Source organism: Cetorhinus maximus, chromosome 22, assembly GCF_964194155.1.
Source record: "Cetorhinus maximus chromosome 22, sCetMax3.hap1.1, whole genome shotgun sequence".
In the NCBI taxonomy this organism is placed as follows: domain Eukaryota; kingdom Metazoa; phylum Chordata; class Chondrichthyes; order Lamniformes; family Cetorhinidae; genus Cetorhinus; species Cetorhinus maximus.
In genome coordinates this window covers 60541763-60563265 of record NC_135900.1, presented here as the reverse complement: position 1 = coordinate 60563265, position 21503 = coordinate 60541763, and the positions used below count along the sequence as shown (strand labels likewise).

The 21503-nt window shown below is 40.0% G+C and overlaps 1 protein-coding gene across 3 annotated transcripts in view; it reads left to right on the top strand.

The window, feature by feature from the left end:
- Positions 1-21503, top strand: part of LOC144696735 (zinc finger protein 800-like) — a 126098-nt gene that overhangs the window by 20595 nt on the left and 84000 nt on the right. The window contains exon 3 of one of the 3 annotated variants that reach the window (XM_078568400.1): positions 18516-18608. The exons of the other annotated variants lie outside the window; for them this stretch is intronic. The gene's annotated coding sequence lies outside the window, so the exon portion shown is untranslated. The remainder of the gene's footprint in view (positions 1-18515; positions 18609-21503) is intronic. 3 annotated transcript variants of the gene reach the window in all.

Below are 21503 nucleotides of genomic sequence, written 5' to 3'. Positions count from 1 at the left end.
CTGTGAGTAAGGGGAAACCATGTACTGAGATTTCCAGAAGGCATTTGATAAAGTGCCACATCAAAGGTTACTGTGGGAAAATAAAAGCTCATGGTGTAGAGGGTAACATATAGGCATGGATAGAAGATTGCTTAGCTAACGGAAACAGAGTTAGTATAAATGGGTCTTTTTCTGGTTGGCAGGATGTAATGGGCGGTGTGCCACAGGGATCAGTACTGGGGCCTCAACTTTCTACAATTTATATAAATGACTTGGATAAAGGGACAGATGGTATAGTTGCTAACTTTGCTGATGACACAAAGATAGGTTGGAAAGTAAGTTGTGAAGAGGATGTAAGGAGGCTACAAAGGGACATAGGTTAAGTGAGTGGGCAAAGGTCTGGCTAATAGAGTATAATGTGGGCAAATGTGAAATTGTCCATTTTGACAGAACAAAAAAGAAACACATCTAAATGGGGAGAGATTGCAGAGCTCTGAGATTCAAAGGGATTTCAGTGTCCTAGTGCATGAATCACAAAAGGCTAGTATGCAGGTAATTAGGAAAGCTAATAGGCTGTTATTGTTTATTGTGAGGGGAATTGAATACAAAAGTAGGGAGGTTATGTTTCAGTTGTACAGGGCACTGGTGAGACCACATCTGGAGTACTGTGTATAGTATTGGTCTTATTATTTAACGAAGAATGTAAGTGCTTTGGAAGCAGTTCAGATAAGGTTTACTAGACTAATACCTGGAATGGGCGATTGTCTTATGAGGAAAAGTTGGACAGACTAGGCTTATATCCACTGGAATTTAGACGAGCAAGAGGCGACTTGATTGAAACGTATAAGTTCCTGAGGGGTCTTGACAGGGTGGATGTGAGAGTACCTAGAATTAATGGTCACTTTTTTAAAATATGGGGTCACTCATTGAAGGCAGAGATGAGAAATCTTTTGAGGGTCGTGAGCCTTTGGAACCCTCTTCCTCAAAAGGCATTGGAAGCAGAGTCTTTTGAATATTTTTAAGGCAGAGTTAGATAGGTTCTTGATAAATAAGGGGGTAAAAGGTTATTGGGGATAAGTGGGAATGTGAAGCTGAGGTTACAAACAACTCAGCCATGATCTTATTGAATGGCAGAGCAAGGCTCGTGGGGACGAGTGGCCTACTGCTGCTCTTAATTTGTATGTTTAGCTGTCACACAACTCTTTTGTATGAAGTTGTTCCTGATTTTCCTTCAACCAGATTGACTCTTCCCTCATGTAAATGTTAATGTCAATTTCCTTTCATGTTTTAAATGAAACCATCCCACAACTCAGATTTGTCCTCTCATTATCCTAGTGGAATTTTTTTGGATTTGTTCCAAGGTCAGACTATACTTTCTAAGGGGCAGCACCTGAATCTGAACACAACATTTCAAATGTGGTCTGATTAATTCTGTGTTCAATTGCAGCAGTGCATCCTTGCTGATAAGTCTTTTAATCATTGCACCTGTGAGCTAGATTTTAATGACATAATTTTCAAGATCCTTAATTCCCTCAGTTCATCTATCTCCCCAGTGCTTTGCCATTTAGATTTGCTCTCACCGGTTTTGTTTTGCATCTAAAATGCACCAGCTCACATTTATTATAGATACATTTCTAAAAGGAAAGGGAAACAGGGCTGTTAGTTCACAAAACATAGTAATGGAACTGACAAGTTTGCAAGGGGTAGTCTACATGGGGCAATGATTGTATTTTGATCAAAGTATATTACTGTGCAGTTCCATCCGTCACAGTTGTATCCACTCGCTGGATCTGATCATACACTTTTTCAGTTTGTGATGTTCTCACAATTCAAAATGGTTTCCATCATGTGCAGACATTAAACTTATTCTCCTGTCTTCCAGAATTCAGATCACTCACCGACGGTGAAAATTTCAAAACCCACTTCCCACTGCCTATCAATCTGAGAACGATTCCTAATCCCAACAGGCTTCCTGTTTTCCACCAACTTTCTTATTCATGGCCGCCAGTTCCACACAGCTCAATAAGTAGTTAGCAATTCCTTGCATGGAACCAAATGAAATGCCATTTTAATATCCAACTTTGGCATGAATTAAGTACTTTTGCTAGTTTTAGTTTGGTATTGGTTCCGCTTAATTCATTCTAGATACCAATTAAAATCAGCCCTTTAGTCATGCCCCCAGCCTAACTCAATACAAAATTTTGTGAAATAAAAACAAAGTGCTGGAATTACTCAGGTCTGGCAGCATCTAAGGAGAGAGAACAGAGTTAACGTTTTGAGTTGAATATGACAGGGTTTTGAAGAAGAGTCATATTCAACTTAATGTCTCTCCACAGATGCTGCCTGACCACCTGAGTATTTCCAGAACTTTGTTTTTAATTTAGGATTTTATTTCAGATCACCAGCATCTGTAGTATTTAGCTTTTATTACAAATTTGGTGGAGATTAGTTTGATTGAGGCTATAAACTTGTGGGGCAAGTCAAGTCACTTTTAAACAAAGACATTGACCCTGAATTTGCAATGAAAATACCGTTATATATTATAACAAATGATAATGGAGGAAATCTGATAGCAATAGCTGTGTAGTTAAATGTGGAATTCCAGAAGATTCTGTTAGAGATACCCTGCTCCTTCACAGGTGCTGTTGTAGTCCTTGTCGATAAATCTGGCATTGAGATAATTACAATACCTACCCATCGGTTCTCTACTAAAGATAACTGCAAAAAAATTAGGACTGGTACATTCAAAAATAAACTACTAATTTAATAAGTAATAATTACTACTGAACAAGCTCATTGGCCCTAAAATAACTAATTTTACAAGTGTGAAGTCTCATTCCCTTGGAAGAATATTCCTGTTAGAGATTTAAAACTAAAATAAACATTTAAGTAAATTTTTGGTTTTGCTTTCTTGATCATCTCTTATTTTTCCTTCTCCCATTATCCCAACTGTATTTCCCAATCTCTATTTTGCTTTCTGTAAATCATTTGAATCTAATTTACATTTCTTGCTTTGGACTCTGTGTCTGTGAGGATTCTTCAGCCTGGTTGGTTGAAGAAACTCCTGTCATGTTCACAGACAACCCAAATCCCCTGTAGAGGGCACCACATTGGAAAACACATCAGATTGGAGTAACAGGTCCCAAACTGTGGGTTGTGATGGGGTCGCAAGGTCACATCTTGGGGTTGTGAGCTCCTCCACTTCTGATCAGCAATGGTGACTGTGGAGAGGAGTTGATGCAGTCCAGAGGCACTGATGCGACAACCCTGGACCCACTGGATCAATTCCACTAAGCAACATGGAGTGGACTTTCAACCCATGGCACTCCTTAACTTCAGAAATCTGTCTTAGCAGTGAGTGCCAAGCGGGCCCGGGGTGTTTGTGTGACAACGTGGTGCAGGCAGAGGCCAATATAGACTGACTGTGTCCAGAGTGTGGGGAAAGCCAGGAAGTCAAGTGGCTCGAGCTGGGAAGGTGAATGGCGGCTTCGAACTTGGCAATGTTCCGTTCCTGTCTGCCTATTGAACAGGCTCTTTACCCTAGTCTAACCACTCTGTTTCATAAGCACCACTGTCTACACCAAAATGGGGTGGGGGGGTGGGGAGGAGGGAGGTGTGTGTGTGTGTATTGGGGTAGAGGGGTTGGGAAGAGGGATTGCTGAGTAAGTGATTGGAGGGGAGGGGTTGCAAGAGGGGCTAGTGTGTGTTTGTGTGGGGTGGAGAGAGGGGTGATTACAATGTATGTGAGGGAGGTGGTGGCCGGGAGAGGGGCTTCACTGAGTCTTCTGTCACCAGGGAATATGGAGAGCTTGGCTGAAACCTACATGAGTATATAAAATAATACAATTTTTGCAAAGTGCTTTAACAATACAATTTCATATTTATATGATGTATTATGTGTTGATCTATAATACCAAGTATGCAAATTTTAATTATGTACTAAATGTTACTATGCTGCTTCATTGCTGTTTTGTTTTCGCTGGCATCTGGGTCCAAATTGATTTTCTAGTGTTAAAATGGAGTCACATGAGGAAGTAGTTTGGGAAGCACTGGGGTTATAGAAAGTCTGTACTGACAAGCCTGTGGACAGTCTGGACAACGGTCAATGAGGTGAATGGCGAAAGCTGCTCCTTTGCTGTTCGTATTGTGAGCCATACTGTGAGCTTTGTTTAGTTAAGTGTATGACTGGCATTTATTTCTGATCTTACCTGGTAGCCACTTAAATTTCTAACTGCAGAGTATTTTTGAGCATTGACTGTTTAAATTATTGAGTTGATTTGGATTGTCCAGAGATAAGTGAAGTCTGTTAGTGTCCACAGTAAAATTGAAAAGAAAGGAATAATGTATAAAGGTTAACTATAAATTCATTGTTTAACATAGCTATTCTGCACCTCCCTTTTGCAAAGGTGACATAGTATAATATCCAAAGACTTGAAACTCTGCTGCTTTTTGAAGCTGTGTGAAAGATCCTGTGGAAGCCGAGGAATTAACCAAGGAAAATGGTTTTCTATTTGTTTTTCTGGCATGTCCCCAAAATAGTCCTGGATATCAGGGGCTGTGAATGTATATAAGACATCACACCTGGTTTATCATATATCCTAATGACTTCCACAGACTATCATCACATCACCCCATGAATACCTCTTTCACCTAAAAGTTTCTTGCCTTTCAGAGATATATATTTGTTCTGTTAGTTTTAAAATCAATTCCACTGAAGGCCCATGGACTTACCAATGAATAATTTCTCCCACTCTATTCTAGCCCAGTTTCCCCATCCTTTCAGAGTTAGCTGTGGTTAATTTCTGATCTTCCTCCTCTCTCAGGTCTATTGTGAATTCAATCACTACCACTATTCCTGAGATGCACTTTTACCACCACCTCACTTTCTGGTATGCCACTCATCATTAAATGGAGCATTACCTGCTCCTTTCAAGCAAGATGTCCTAATATATGTGCACATTCCTTGGCTAAGTCATCAAGGTTAGGAGGTCAGTAAAATGCTCCCACCTAGGTTTTGCATCTTTTTCAGTTCTTTAGCTTTATCCAGTGTGCTGACTTAGTCTTTTTCATTACTACTTTCTGCTGCATTTATGGTGTATTTTGTTAACACTGCCACCTTACTAACCGTCTTATACTTTCGAAAATTCAGTGCCCTATTATGTTTAGCTCCTCCACTTAGTTAGACTGCGATCAGGTCTTTTTAATTGCTACCCTATTACATTTTTCCAATGAGATTCATGCTTCTAGTTCTTGTGTTTTGTTTGTACTGCTGCTGGCATTTGGTATAAAGATGACATTTTTGTTTGAATTCTTTCCTTCTCCTAACTTTCTCATTTATTGATTTGTGTGCTTCTCATCTATTTATTGTCTTGCTTAACATCTGTAAAACTGGCACCATCGAGCCTTTTCATTTTTTTGCCCTCCTTGTTATCAATTCTAAACACTTTGCTTGATCCATCCCTTCTTTGTTTCCGTTGTAAACTTTCTGTTTTATGTATGTGCCAGATGCTCACTCATCTGTTTTATTTATATATGAGTCAATCTTTCATGGCATTGTATTTAGGAAATCAAGACCAGGTGGTCTTATGGTGCAACGAGTTTAGAAAGTGGGGATAATTGGATCGGGCACATAGGCATATCGTTTGAAAACTCCTTTTTGTATATTTTGTAAATCCCAATGTCTACATTTATACCACAAATTGTCTATGTAAACATGTCATGCATAAATGCACCCTCCTGCCTTTGGTGGGTCAGCAGTGCCTCCGGTGACGGGAGGTTGTAATTACAGTACGATGAGTTGCTACTATAAATGTGGAATTAGGAATTTACAGCAGACAAAGTTGACAGGAAATGCACTCATATAAGATTTTTCATATCTACATTAATATGTGATGTAGGCTACTCATCTATTTGCTTTATGCAAATGCTATGTCAGCCAGTCATTATGCATTTTCTTTGTTTCCCAAAGCTGCAAATATATTTTGCTGCAGCCTGTTCCTCTTCCCTGCAAACTTTGAGTTCAAATCAAAGTTAATTATGCTGTCTTCTACACTCTCATTCTTCTTCAGAATCCTAAAGCTGTAGTACTGCTTGCATCCCTCAGTCAATTACTAATCCTGCAATCTACAAGCTTCTCAGCCTTCTCAATGTGTAATGAGGCACTTGTTGAAAATAGATGCATCCGATATCCCTGTGCAAAAGAGTTTAGTTAATAACTTGAAATCTTTCACTAGACTGAAATGAAACTTCAGGAACCATCTCCCTTTGATGACTATTGTCAGTGACAAAATTTTACTGTTTGACTTTAAGAGCATAGAAATAGGAGCAGGAATAGGCTATTTGGCTGCTTGAGCCTGGTCCACCATTCAATAAAATTATTTTGATTGTGGTCTGAACTCCACTTTTCCTGCCTGCCCCTCTACCCCGTCCCCCAGTAACCTTTGACTCCCTTGTCAATCGAAAATCTGTCTAACCCAGCTGTGAATATATTCAATGACCCAAGCTCCACTGCTCTCTGGGGAAGAGAATTCTAACCGCTAACGGCCCTTTGACAGAAGAAATTCCTCCTCATCTCCATCAAATGGAAGACCCCGACCCCTTGGAAACTGTGCCCCTCTAGTTCTAGATTCCCCCATGAGTGGAAACATTCCCTCAGCATCTACCCTGTTAAATCCCCTCAGAATCTTCTATGTTTCAATAAGATCACACCTCATTCTTCTAAACTCCAATGAATGCCTTTTCAAAAGATATATTTTAGAAAAGTGGTCTTCTTGAGTATTTAACCCTTGGCTAATCCTCCTGATGGACTCATCTTCTTCTTCATTTAACTTTTAAGTCATCTTCAGCCTCACCCATTTGTTTTATATGCTAGTTAGTCTCCCATGTATTTGGAGAATCAAGACCAGGTGGTCTTGAGGCGAGGCAGACTTAAAGGGAAGTAACATGTACTGGTCTGGGGAATGCTGCAGGTGCAGTGATAGACTAATTGCTCTGGTTAACATCTAATACAGTTGTAAATGTATTCAAAAAGAATGTGTTTACAATTTTGCTGTATATGCTGCCCAGAGCGATTGTTCTCCCCACCCCACCACACTAATTTTAACATGTAAAAGTTCACCCAGAAGACGTTTGTGTGGCAACCATTTATTTTGGCAAGTATTGGTGTGAACAGAATGGGAGCATTTCAATTTTGAAATGTATTTGTGCTGTTTAAAAATAGAGGTGAAGTTGTACAGTAGTTGATAATGGGAGCATTATCCCATTACTATATCTGATGAGGCAGGCCTTTTTTTTAAACAAAAAAACTAAGATCATTCTACAGTATTATTTGTGTGTGACTAAAGAAGTGATGTCTCAGTAGTAGCTGATTTCTGACCTCATCCTCATATCTCCTGTTATTGGCCAGAGGCCATCATTTCTTCACGTTACCACCAATAGAGAAAAGCAGACTTGGGTCCCGGTACAGCTAAAATAAGCACTGTTGAATAGATTCAAAAGCTGCAAATCTGTTTTGTGCTATGCTTTTTCAAATGCAATGCTCTTTTTTTATTTATGACCTTGCTAAAACCCTACAAGGCACTAGTTAGATCACATCTAGAATACTGTGAACAGTTTTGGTCCCCTTACCTAAAGAAAGATATACTGGCATTAGAGGCAGTCCAGAGAAGGGTCACTAGGTTGACCCTGGGTATGGAGGGATTTTCTTATGAGGCAAGATTGAGTAGGTTGGGCCTGTACTCATTGGAGTTTAGAAGAATGAGAGGCAGCCTTACTGAAACATATAAGATTCTTCGGGGGCTTGACAGGGTAGATGCTGAGAGGTGAGACTCACGATGAGGAGGAATTTCTTCTCTGAGGGTAGTGAATCTGTGGAATTCTTTCCCACAGAGGGCTGTAGAGGCTGGGTTGTTAAGTATATTCAAGGCTGAGATAAACAGATTTTTAATCAGTAAGGGAATCAAGGGTTATGGGGAAAAGGCAGGAAAGTGGAACTGAGGATTGTCAGATCAGCCATGATCTCATTGAATGGTGGACCGAATGGCCTGCTTCTGCTCTTGAACCTAATGTTCACACACTTTTGCTTTCTTATCCTATTTAGCATGATTTCTTGATGACTCTCATACTTTATCCTTGTGGCTGGTATTAACATAATTGTCCCAGAAAATAGCAGTCCTTTACATGTAAATGGAAATTCTGCTTTCATCTTCGCCCAGTTTCCCAAGCCTCTGCTCCAGCTGGGACCGTCAAAAATGTTGGGTGCTGAGTACTAAGGATTTAGCGTTGTACCTCCTTGATCTTCAGTAAGAAGGGAAGTCAAGGTGGCATAAACTAATTTTATAATTCCATTGTACTTAACAGGACTTGTGATGAAGGCTGGGATAGCTTTACCTTCTCATGTGTCCCTCACGGAGACCAAGAAGGGGAAGTATTGGATATTGACACTGAAAGCTGACAATGTCAATGAAGCAGTCTCGGGTATAGGCAAGGAGAAGAGTAAGCTGAGCAAAGATGAATGAATTGGAGACAAATGGCTGGGAAGCTCTGCTTCAGTTAAAATGCAACCCATGAAATGATTTTTCTAAGGATCTAAGTGTTGGCCAGATTTCCAGTACAGAGGGAGCATTACACTAACTGTAGTACATTTTTTGATTATTATCAAGTATGAACAGGCAGCCCTTTCAATTTAACATTTTTGATGCAGTGTTAACTAAGTCCATTTTAGTGATTGATTAACAGTGAATCTTGATTTTGGTATTTTACCAAGTTTTGAAAATCTACTCCCCAGGTTATACAGTACCAGTGTACTTGGCTGGCATGCCACATGATAGAAAGTTCTATAAATCAAACTGGAGTCAATGGAAATCAGGGGGAACACTCTCCACTGGCGGGAGTCATACCTAGTACAAAGTTGTGGTTTTTGGAGGTCAGTCATCCCAGTTCCAGGATATCACTGCAGAAGTTCCTTAGGGCAGTGTGCTGGACCCAACTACCTTCAACTGATCCATCAATGACCTTCCTTCCATCATAAGATCAGAAGTGGGGATGTTCGCTGCTGATTGTACGATGTTCAGCACCATTCACAACTCCTCAGACACCGAAGCAGTCCTTATCCAAATGCAGCAAAATCTGGACAATATCCAACTTGAGCTGACAAGTGGGAAGTAACATTCATGCCACACAAATGCCAGGCAATGACCATCTCCAACAAGAGAGAATCTAACCATTGCCCCTTGACATTCAATGGCATTACCATCCCTGAATCCCCCACTATCAACATCCTAGGGGCTAGAATTGACAGAAACTGAAATGGACTAACTATATAAATTCTGTGGCTACAAGAGCAGGTCAGAGGCTAGGAATCCTGTGGCGAGTAACTCACTTCCTGACTTCCCAAAGCCTGTCCACCATCCTTAAGGCACAAGTCAGGAGTGTGATGGAATATTCTCCACTTGCCTGGATGAGTGCAGCTCCAAAAACACTCAAGAAGCTCGACAAATCCAGGACAAAGCAGCCAGCTTGATTGGCACCTGGAAGTTCCCCTCCAAGCCACTTACCATTCTGACGTGGAAATATATCGCCGTTCCTTCACTGTCACTGGGCCAAAACCCTGGAACTCCCTCCCTAACAGCACAGTGGGTGTACCTACACCATTTGGAGTGCAGCGGTTTAAGAGGGTAGCTCACCATCACCTTCTCAAAGGCAGTTGGGGATGGGCAATAAATGCTGGCCCAGCCAATGATGCCCATGTCCTATGAATGAATACAAAAAAATGCTGTTTGAATTGGATTTGATTACACTTGCTGCGTGTCCAGAATTAGGTGGTTACAAGTACAAAAGTCACTACGTTTGTAGCAGCCAAATTTTAGTGTAAATGAAAAGCCAAGGCTCATTGCTGCATCTTTTGTTGTTGGTGGGCGGTAACACTGATTTCACTTGTCGCAAAGAGCAACATTAGGTGAATGTAAAACTGCCAGATTTAATTTTGTCACATCTATAAAATGGACAAAGCTACTTTGTAGCACAGTGCCACATTTTGAGATTTCAGACAGTGCTTTCATGTGGGGATCTTGATGTGATTGATGATAAACATGCTACTGTGGGCCTAAATATAACTGTCCGAGTTAAACTCGCAGGACAGGCAGGTGTAGAATAAGTTTCAGATGGGGCTCCCGAACTACTGTGCTGCAGTCTATGGAATTTGATTTTTTAGTATTCATTCACATTAAATGCAGCTGCATCTAATCTATTTATTTGAATTCAGCAGGGGTCATTGTCAAGTTCGGCTAGCAGATTCCGCCCAGAGGCGGGGTGTATGGGATACTCAGTTTGACTAAAAGCCAATTGTGGAGTCAGGCTTTTAAGCAGAGACCTGCAAAAGCTAGAGGCAGTGAGACTGCAAGAAGGGTGGAACACAGGAGAAAGGAGATAGAAAACAGCTTTAAGCCAAGTAAGACAATACAATGAAAACAAAACATATTTATTATTTTGATACTATTATGCAAAGGCAAGTTGTATTGATGGAAATAAATGAATCTATTCCAACTTGTTCTCTATTTCCCCCAGTCGAAATAAAGCAGCTTAAAAATGCATATAAAGTGCTCTGAGTGATCACCTGGATTCCCTTCAGACAGATTGAAGAGATAAATATACAAAAGACATAAGTATCCAGCCTAGATCACTAGGGGATGCTGTTGTTGCATCCCTGGGTTTTGCTGTTGGATGTCGGTTCCCGTAAGGTTGTAATAATCAGCTTAAGGGAGCAATTGAGACCATTGACCCTGAGAAGGTATCTGTCTATACGTTAAGACTTAAATTTGTAACTGCTTGCTTTGCCCAATTCACTACATAATTTTGTATCAAATTGGGTAGACAACACCAGTACAGTGGATTATATAAACAAAAAGGGATTTTAGATTATTCCTGACCCTGTGCCTTAATGATTATGTGGCCATGATACTGGCACCAATAAAACTTGACACTTGCTGTTCAGTATAGCAAGAGCACAGAATATCACAATGGACTGCTTGCAGAGCAGATAATGTTACCTCAAGATATATCTTATAGGATTACTTTTTGGGTCACTGTAAAGGTCAAGACACGCAAAATGATATTTATACTGATAACCCTTTAACGACCTGTTACAGTGGGAGGACCAAATTTATTATAATTGTCCTCAGATCCTGAATTGAATCAGATTATAGCAAACAAGGGTTGCTTGCATTCTATTCATTGGCTTCAAACACATTCTGTGGGAATAACTGCAAATACTTCATCTACCGTTGTTGAGATAATGGCCTTTATCTCCAGCGGCACACGTAGTTGGGTGCAAAGCAGATACATGGCCTAAAAGATCTTGGGCCTAATTTTTCATAGGCAATAATGGTGAGGCTAACCTTGCTTACTGTTTATAATAGCAACTTCTGGTATCCTCGCATGTGTAGTCAAATGCGGAAACCTGGAAGCTGCTGTCAGAGATACCCTTCTCCTCCGTAGATTGCACATAACAGTACCTCGCTTATAAACTTGACATCGAAACCAATTCAGTGGGCATAAAGTTGGGTTACTTGTGCACTATTTTCATGTGAAAGACACCAAGAAAAGTAAGGCTGGTGCATTCAGGAGTAAGTGAATTTTTAATGACATGATAATTGCTGCCAGACAACCCATCTGACCCTGAAAAATTCATTTTTACAAGTGTGGAGTTTTATTTCTTCAGAAGTTCATTAGTGTCGGAAGTTTAAAAAGAAAATGTAATTTTTAAAACTTTTTTTGTTTATCTCTGTTTCTTAATCTCATCTGTTTTCCTAGTCTTTATTTTGCTTTCTGTACATGATTTAAATCTACTTAATACTTCCTGCTTTATATTTCCTGGTTTAAACTGTCGCTCTGTGAGGATCCTTCAATCTGATTGGTTGTTTCAGGGCCCAATTAGAATAAGCTTCTGCTCTGAAGCCTAAGCTGTCAGGGAGGTGATTGGCAAGTGCTGTTCCTTTGATGCTGACTGCAAGATCCGAGTCCTCTAGTCCGTAAAGCTTAGCTACTCATTGAATAAGCTTATTGAGCAACTGAGGAGACCTGCAAATAAAACAATTAAAATCAAGTGCTGTATTGTGATAAACTATTCTTTTATCCTTGTTGGATTACAAGTATTTAGTCAGAATATCTTCATTCTGGAAATTACTTTGATGCATTTATTGTTTCCTTTAGATAGTATACTGAATATGGGGGTTGTGATTTCTCTTTCAACAAAAAAGTGTGATGATATATGAATTGGTAATCTTTTTTGAGACTGATTCGCTTGAAGAATATACATTTGTAACTTGTCCTTGTTCTATTGATAGAACTTGCTTTTGTGATTTTAATGTCTTTCTATCATAACTTAATGTTTGCTTAATTTGTCCTATGCTACAATATTTGGCTAAATAATGCACCTTAATTCAAAACTAAAATTCATATGAGTGTGTGTGGGTAGATGGGAAGGGAGCAGGGTGTAAATACTTCATTTGGAGAATGAAGAATACATTCTTGATTTAGGAAATCTATTTTTCTTCAGGCTTCATTGTCTATACAACAGGAGTAAGCCATAATAGTCAAACTCCCAGTAGGTTATGCTGCAAGGGGATTTTAATTTCTTTTTATTTATTCTTTCATGAGATGTGGGTGTTGCTGGCAAGGCCAGTATTTGTTGCCCATGAACTGAGTGGCTCACTAGACCATTTCAGAGGGTGATTAAGAGTCAATCACATTGATGTGGATCTGGAGTCGCATGTAGACCAGACCAGATAAGGATGGCAGATTACCTTCCCTAAAGGATCTTAGTGAACCAGATGGGTTTTTACAGCAATCGACAATGGGATCATGGTGACCATTACTGAAACCAGCTTTACAATTCCAGATTACTAATTGAATGTAAATTCCACCACCCGCCATGGTGGGATTTGAACCCCGGCCCCCTGGGTTACAAGTCCGGTGATATTACCACTATGCCACCCCCTAACAAGGGGGCGAAAGGTGGTAGGCAGGAATGTGCAGTTGAGGTTACATTCAGATCAACCATGATCTTATTGAATGGCAGAGCAGGCTCGAGCGGCTGAGTGGCATACTCCTGCTCCTAAGTCGTATGTTCCCCCAATTACTAATGCTACCCTAGAGGATAAATCTACCAATTGGGAGACCCAAAGAGCAATGTTTAGAAAATGGGATTGATGTAACAGCTTTAGAAATAAGTTTAATCTTGCTTTGAAAGATGCAGAAATGGTTTAATTAATGTCATAATCAAGAATTCATCTTTGACTATTTCTCCCCCCCTTAAGATCTTTGCTTTTGTATTCAGTTCAATAAGTCTTGTGAGTGAGCAGCTGACTCAACTTCTTTGCAAGCAGCACACAGCTGAGGTAGTCTTAGAACTCTTCATGCAGTTTAGTTCAAAGTCAAACAGCATCCAGCTTTGTTTATTGGCACCCAGCTTTAGTTTCACTTGAGTCTGAATCAGGGTTGTTATCAGTTCACTTTCTAATCTGTCAAGCAGGTGATGTGTTTGGGCTTTGCAGAAAGATTGGCAAAAGCTATGAAGCAGCCTTGACCTCATGCTGCACAACTTGACATGAACAGGTCCTCAAACCATAAACAAGTCCCAACTAACAGTGCGAAGAGCTGATCAGAATTCGGCAGGGCCAGGACTGCAGTGTTCAGGAAGACTGCTTTCAACTTTTCAACAGCAGATTGACATTCATGGTCCAGTCTTCTGCAACCAGAGTTTTTGAACATGGTTAACCCTCCTCCCTTCAAGTATCTTTCTTTTTGAATCCTGAAAATAATGCGTTTAGTGGTTTAACCAAAAGGGAAAATCCATGAATGAAATAGAAATTAAAAAGCCCCAATGCAGATCTGATTCAGATGAGTTTTGCCATTAAGCCAGTTTCAGACAATGGTTTTATTGGGGTCATTTGCTATTCTTCCTCCAATTATGTAATGCAGAACATATGGCTGCCTTTTTGAGTATGTACTCCTATCACTAGCTTAGAAATTGGTTCCAGTCGCAATGAAGCTGTTTCTTCATTGGTTGCAAACCAAGCGATAATTGATTTATGCCTAAATCAAATAGTGGAATAGTAGCTATAATCACCATGCTTTTTCTCATGTAGAGGAATGTTATAATTTATTTGTTTGTTTTCTATTCTTCGTGATATGGGCCAGCATTTGTTACCTGTCCCTAATTGCCCTTTAGTGTGGTGAGTCGCTGCCTCGAATTGCTGCAGTCCCTATGGCGTAGGTATACCAACAGTGCTGTTAGGGAGGTATTTCCATGATTTTGACCCAGCAATAATAAAGGAACGATGATTTAGCTCCAAGCCAAGATGGTATTTGGCTTGAGGGGAACTTGCAAGTTGCATCCGCTGCCCTTGACCTTCTAGAGATTGCAGGTTTGGAAGGTGCTGTCGAAGGAGCCGTGGTGTGTTGCTGCAGTGCATCTTGCGTATGCTTTACACTGTTGCCACTGCGCATTGGTGGTGGAAGGCATGAATGTTTTAGTTGGTGGGCTTATCGGCCCGATAAACAGGCGGCTTTGTCCTATAATATGCTACCTTAGGATTCATAGATCCAAATAGTCGTCTTGTTTTTCTCTCTCTCTGTGTGTCTCTCTCTCTCTATCGCTAAAGCGCCATACTGATGTGGTCAGGTCCCTTGAAGTTCCGCCTACTGAGCCCTTTCATATTTGTTCCAAGTCTTTCCTCCTGGAAATCTTGCAGGAGGCAAAAAACATTTTCTGGTGATTCTCAGAATGATCCCCCTTCTCCACTTCATTGAAAGTTTATCAACTTCTCCAATCGTCTGCAGCTGAAGCCCTTTGATATGATGGCCCGAGTAGTCTTTCAACGAAATTGAATGGATAAAGTTAATGGCATCTCTACACTACAGCTTCTTGGAAAGCATATCTTGGTATTTACTGTTACTATATGTATGATTTGCATCCCCACACCCCTGCCCATTAACACACAGAATCATAGAATAATACAGCACAGTAGGAGCCAATTTGACCCATCATACCTGAACTGGGTCTGTGGAAAATTTGTCCAATTATTCCCAGTGCTGCTCTTTCCTTATATCCCTGCAAATTTTCCCCCTTCACATTTTTGTTCAATTCACTTTTGAAAGCTATTCTTGAATCTGCTTCCACCACCCTTTCAGGCAGTGCCTTCTAGATTACAACAGCTCGCAGTGTGAAATTTTATTTCCTCATGTCACCTCTGGTTCTTTGCCAATTACTTTAACAGTGTGCCCTCTGGTTACAGACCCTTCTACCACTGGAAATAGTTTTTCTTTCTTAGTCCATCAAAACCCTCCATGATTTTGAGCACCTCTACCAAATCTTTCAGAAACCTCTCAACTTCTGTGCTCTAAGTAGACAGCCCTAGTTTATCTCTTCTCTACGTGTAACCGGTCTTTCATCCCTGGAACTGTTGGAGTAAATTTCCTCTGCACATTCTCTTAAGGGCTTGACATCCTCCTTAAGATGTGATGCCCAGAATTGGCCACATTACTTCAGCTGATGCTGAACTAATGTTTAATAATGATTTACCATAACTTCACTATGCCTCTGTTAAGAAAGTCAAAAATCCTGTATGCCGTTTTTAAGGGCCTTCTCAACTAGGAATGGAAAGTATATGCTGGCCTAGCCAGCGCCACCCACATCCCAAGAACAAATAAATAGAAAAAAACTTGTCCCACTGCTTTCAAAGACTTGTAATCATACTGTCTCAGGTCAATCTTCCTGCACTCTGTTTAACATTGTACCATTTAGTTTATATGGCCTATGCTGATTCTCCCCACTAAAACGAACTATCACACTTCTGCATTAAATTTTATCTGCCATCTGTCTGCTCATTTTGCCAATCTGTCTATAAACTTCTGGACTCAGTTACTGCCCTCCTCACTGTTCACTACATTTGACTTTCCTGTCATCTGTAAATTTAGAAATTATACCTTGCATATTCAAGTCCAGGTCATTACTGTACATCAAAGAAAAGCCCATGGTCACAATACCAAGCACAGTGGGATACTCCTGAATACTTCTCTCCAGTCTGAAGAACAACAGCTTATCACTACACACTGCTTTCTATCCTTTAGCCAGTTTTGGATCCATGCAGCCACCGCCTTCCAATTTTGCTAACAAGTCTATTATGTGGTACTTTATGGGTCAAAATCCTAGAACTCCCTTCCTAACATCCTTCCTGTGGGTGTACCTACACCACATAGACTGTAGCAATTCAAGAAGGTGGCTCACCACTACCTTTACAGGGCAGTTAGGGATGGGCATAAATGCTGGTCTAGCTAGCCCACATCCTGTGAACAAATAAAAAACACCTTTTGAAAGCCCATGTGCCCCACATTAATCAGACTACTCTCACCAACCCCCTCCAATAGTTAATCAAAGAACATATAGACATAATAGTTCATCATTCTGTATAAATCTTGGAGCTCTCTGCAAATAGAATTTGGAGCTCAGATAAGCAATGACAATAATACTGATAAAATGATGTTAAACAGTTGAATGTGCATTTATTTCTCTCCTGTAGTTGGTCCTCGAAATAGTTGAGTTTAAATTGTGGAATGGATTTCAGGGTGATCAGTAGATTGTAGAAGCAGTATAGGAGGCCCCTTGATTACGCAATGGCACAACTCATTCTCCAGTTTTTTTCTTCCATGTGGGTAAGTAGCAAACTTCTGGCATTTTGATGGCCCAGTCCCAGTTCTTGTATGGGGAATTGTCCATACAAAATTGCATCTACATCATATGACATAGAGCTTTGATGCACAGTATTTTGTCATCATTGGGATTTGTGGACATGTGTGTAATTTCAGCCATAGCATGATTTTTTAAAATTGTTCTTGGGATATGGATGTTGCTGGCAGGGCTGCTCGACCCTAGTTGCCTTTGGGAAGGAGGTGATGGATTGTCTTGATTAGTGCAGTTCATTTGGTGAAGGTGTTCCATAACTCTATTAGATAGAGTTCCAGCATTTTGACCCTTCAACAATGAAGGAATGGCATTATATTTCCAAGACTTGGAGGGGAGTTTGGAGGCAATAGTTTTCTCATGTCCCAGCTGTCCTTGTTCTTGAATGCAGTGGAGGTCGCAGGTTGGGAGGTGCTGCCAAAGTTGAGTTTGCCCATTCCTTACAGTTTTCAAGAAGGATTTTCATATTGGTTCACTCTTGAAATAAAAGAATTCTCATGAACCGTACTTCAAAAAAAATTGTTTAAATAGGAAATATTAGCAACTTTTTCAGGGGAACAGTCTTAGAGAAGTTAAGCAGCTAAATCAATCAAACAGGAAACTGAGAGTAGAGGTGAATGGATTTTTTTGGGCTGGAAGAAGATTTCCAGTGGAGTTCCTTGGGTCAGTGTTAGGACCCTTGCTCTTCCTGATATGTATTAATGACCTAGACTTGGGTATACAGGGCACAATTTCAAAATTTGCAGACTATACAAAACTTAGAAGCATTATAAACTGTGATGTAGAACTTCAAAGCAACATAGACAAGTTGGTGGAATGGGCAGACAGGTGGCAGATGAAGTTCAATGCAGAGAAATGCGAAGTGATTCATTTTGGTAAGAAGAATATGGAGAGACAATATGCAATAAAGTATACAACTCTAAAGGGGCAGGACAGAGGGACCTGGGTGTATATATGCATAAGTCATTGAAGGTTGCAGGACACGTTGAGAGTATGGTTAATAAAGCACACCGTATCCTAAGCTTTATTAATGAGGTTAGAGTGTATAAGACAAAGAGATTATGTTGAACTTGTATAAGACACATTTAGCCTCAACTGGAGTATTATGTCCAGTTCTGGGCACCACACTTTTGGAAGGATTTGAAGGTCTTGAAGAGAGTGCTGAAAAGGTTCGCGAGAATGATTCTAGGGATGAGGAACTTCAGTCATAAAGATAGACTGGAGAAGTCTGTTTACCTTGGAGAAGAGAAGGTTGAGAGGAAATCTGATAGAGGTATTCAAAATCATGAGGAGCCTGGGCAGAGTAGATAGGGAGACACTGTTGCCACTCATGAAGGGATCGAGAATGAAAGGGCACAGGTTCAAAGTAATTCGTAAAAGAAGAAAAAGTGATATGAGAAAAAACTTTTTCATGCAGCAGATGTTTAGAGTTTGGAATGTACTGCCTGAGAGTGTGGTGGAGGCAGATTCAATCGAGGCAGTCAAAAGACTCTTCCTTTCCAATTAACAATGTACAAGTTTACGGGGAGATGGCAGGAGAATGGCAATAGGTGATTTACTTATTTGGAGAGCCAGTGCAGGCACAATGGGCCAAATGGCTGCTTCCTGCGCTGAAACAATTCTGTGACTCTGTGAATGCAGATGAATAGAGTTGACATGGTATCTCTGTGAAGGACCCCTCACTTCCATGACATGCTCAATATTTCAGAAATCATTCAAGAGAACGAAAACATACTGTGACGTATGTACTTTTTGTTTTCTGTTGACCTCTTCAAATTTCTCTCCACCTTTCCTGAAGGTTGTGGATTCAGAAAGGGGTACGGTTCCGTGAATGCTGGCTAACCTTTGGTGCCTCACCCAAGTTGTCGTTCTTCAATTGAGAGTCTAAGCAGTGAGTGTCAGGGGGCTATTTGTTTACAGGGTTCTCACAAGCCTGATTCATTGGATATCCACATGTTCTTAGCTAGCATGGGTTACTGCATAGCAATTGGAGGAATCATTTAATGCTTCCTCTTTGTAGCAAAACTATCGGTGTTTTTATGCATCTGATCCTGATTGTACTACCAATAGGCAAAAATTTCTTGCAAGAACTATAGCCCAACTTACCTTTCACTCCATGATTATTGAGATGTTGTCAGCCTGAAATTAGATAATGCAAATCAGACTGCGGATCAAACATAAGACCTTTCTGCGGTTTTGCTCAGTTCCACATTGCAATGCCTTTACCATTGTAGAGGCCTGATTTGTGTATGTTTTTAAAATATTGCAATAATTTTTTCGGGCAGTTGTTTTCAAGACTAGTGATGAACGTATGTTCGGTTAAATTTTGGATTGTTTTTCTACATTTACTTGTGGGTAAGGAGACTTGTCTTTGTTTCAAATTGTTGGGTGACCAATTTAGAGGATCATGAGGTAATTTCAAATGTGGTGGTTTGAAAATAAACAAATTGCAAGATTGAAGTTTCAAGTAATTCAGACTTTGAGATCATAATCGAAGCACCAAAATTAAGCTTGAGCTTAATATATAAGATAACAGATTGGACATGCTTAGAAACGGAAGGAGGTGAATACGTCTAGTCATAATTCTTTAACTTGTTTCAACCAGTAACAATATGAGAGAACCCTGTAATCATAAAATATGTCCCTAACATATACTTTTTTAGCGATGCTTGCCTTTTGATCAATAATCTAGTCATAAGATAATTTTAAAATCTCACAGTTAAAATAATGCATATATAACAACTTGCATTAACATAGTACTTTCAATCATAGTAATATGCTCAAAGGTGCTTCACAGGAGCATTATCGAAGAATATTCAAAACTCAGTTACATAAATTGAGATTAGGACATTTGACCAAAACCTTAGCCAAAGAGGTAGATGTTCAGGAGCATCTTAAAGGGAAAGAGAAAAATAGAAATGTGGGCAGATTTGGGGAGGGCATTCTGCAGCTGATGGCCTAGTCAGCTGGAGGCTCGGCTGCCAACCCTGGAGTGATGAAAATCGGGCTAGAAATGCAGGTGTGGAAAGGTCTTGGCGGGTTGTAGAGCTGGAGGAGGTTATAGAGATAGGGAGAGACAAATTATGCAGGCATTTGGAAATGAGGATGAGAACTTTAAAATCAAGGCTTTACACACCAGGATCCACTTGGTCAGTGCGCTTGGGGGTGATAGGTGATTTGGGCCTGATGCAATTTAGGATATGAGCAGCAGAGTTTTGGATGTACTCCAGCTTGCAGAGGCTGCTGTATTCCATATTATTCAAATTAGTTAGATTTACATGTTTATCTTTTATTTAAAGTATGGATTTCAGTGAGGCTGCTATTCATATTGTGCAAAGCAGATAGGATTATGTTGTATGTTATCCTGTTGTGTTATTTAGATTTTTTTATTATATCAGGTTTTGTATGGAAGCTTTATTCATACCAGTGTAGAGGTTTATCTGAAAATATATTGGTCTACATTTTTAAACTGTAGAAGTAGTTTCCTATTTAAGAAGGCAATTTGTCCTTTTATACATTGATCAGATGCATCAAAATTACAGGAACTGTCCATTTAATTCAGGTGCATCTATTTCTGAACTTACACCATGGAAATTGGCCAGTTGGCTACATCGCCACCTCTGGCAATTTAATAAGTCTCACGATAGCTGTTTCTTAACACAAGGTAAGTGATTAAGTTCCAGTGCTCTTCCAGGGTTTGTAACTTCATTTAACAAAAACAAAAACATCACCACCTCTGGCAATTTAAGTAAACCTCGTGATAGCTGGCAGTGGGGAGAATTACAGTGCAACAAGTTTGCTGTAGTAGCTTCCATTAAAAAGGGGGATTTTGGAATTTATAATGTAAATATAAGTTTAAGGGCAGAGTGTATGATTTAAAAATGGGGACTGAATTACACTTGTATTTTGGTTCAATTATTCCCCCATTTTCTAATGCTGCTTCACCTGAAGACTACAGGTGGCCTCAACTCCCTTTATACAGTGCTGTGGAAGATTAACTAGTACTGTTCAGTATCTTCTTTTCTATAAACTACCTGATTTCCTGTTAAAATAAATCATGGACTTTGCTTCAACAATTTATTAGCAGATAATTTCACATTTTAATCCTCTTTTTTGAAATCCATGTGAACCACATTTACATTTATTTTGACTAATTTTGTAAGTGAAGTTACAAAAGGCAATGGATCATAAGCATAGAAAGTTTAAGGCACAGAAAGAAGCCACTTGGCCCACCGTGGCTGTGCTGGCTGAAAAACGAGACACCAAACCTAATCCCACTTACTAGCATTTAGCTTGTAGCCCTGGAGGTTATGGGACTTCAGATGCATATCCAGACACCTTTTTAAATGAGTTGGGGGTTTCTGCCTCTACTACCCTTTCAGGCATTGAGTTCCAGACCCCTACCACCTTCTGGGTGAAAACATTTTTTCCTCATCATCTCTCTAATCCTTCTACCAATTGCTTTCTGCTAAAGTAAATAAGCCCTTTCCACCCACTCTGTCCAGGCCCCTCATAATTTTGTACATCTCAATCAAATCTCCCCTCAGCTGCCTCTGTTCCGAGGAAAACAACCCAGCCTATTCAATCTTCCTTCATTGCTGCATTTTTCCTGTCCTGGTAACATCCTCATAAATCCCTCCTGTGCCTTCTCTTAGTGCAATTACATTGTTTCTGTAATGAGGTGATCAGACTGCACACAATACTCAAGTTGTGGCCTAGCTACTGATTTTTACAGCTCCAGCGTAACTTCCCTGCTCTTATATTCTATGTGTTGGCTAATAAAGGA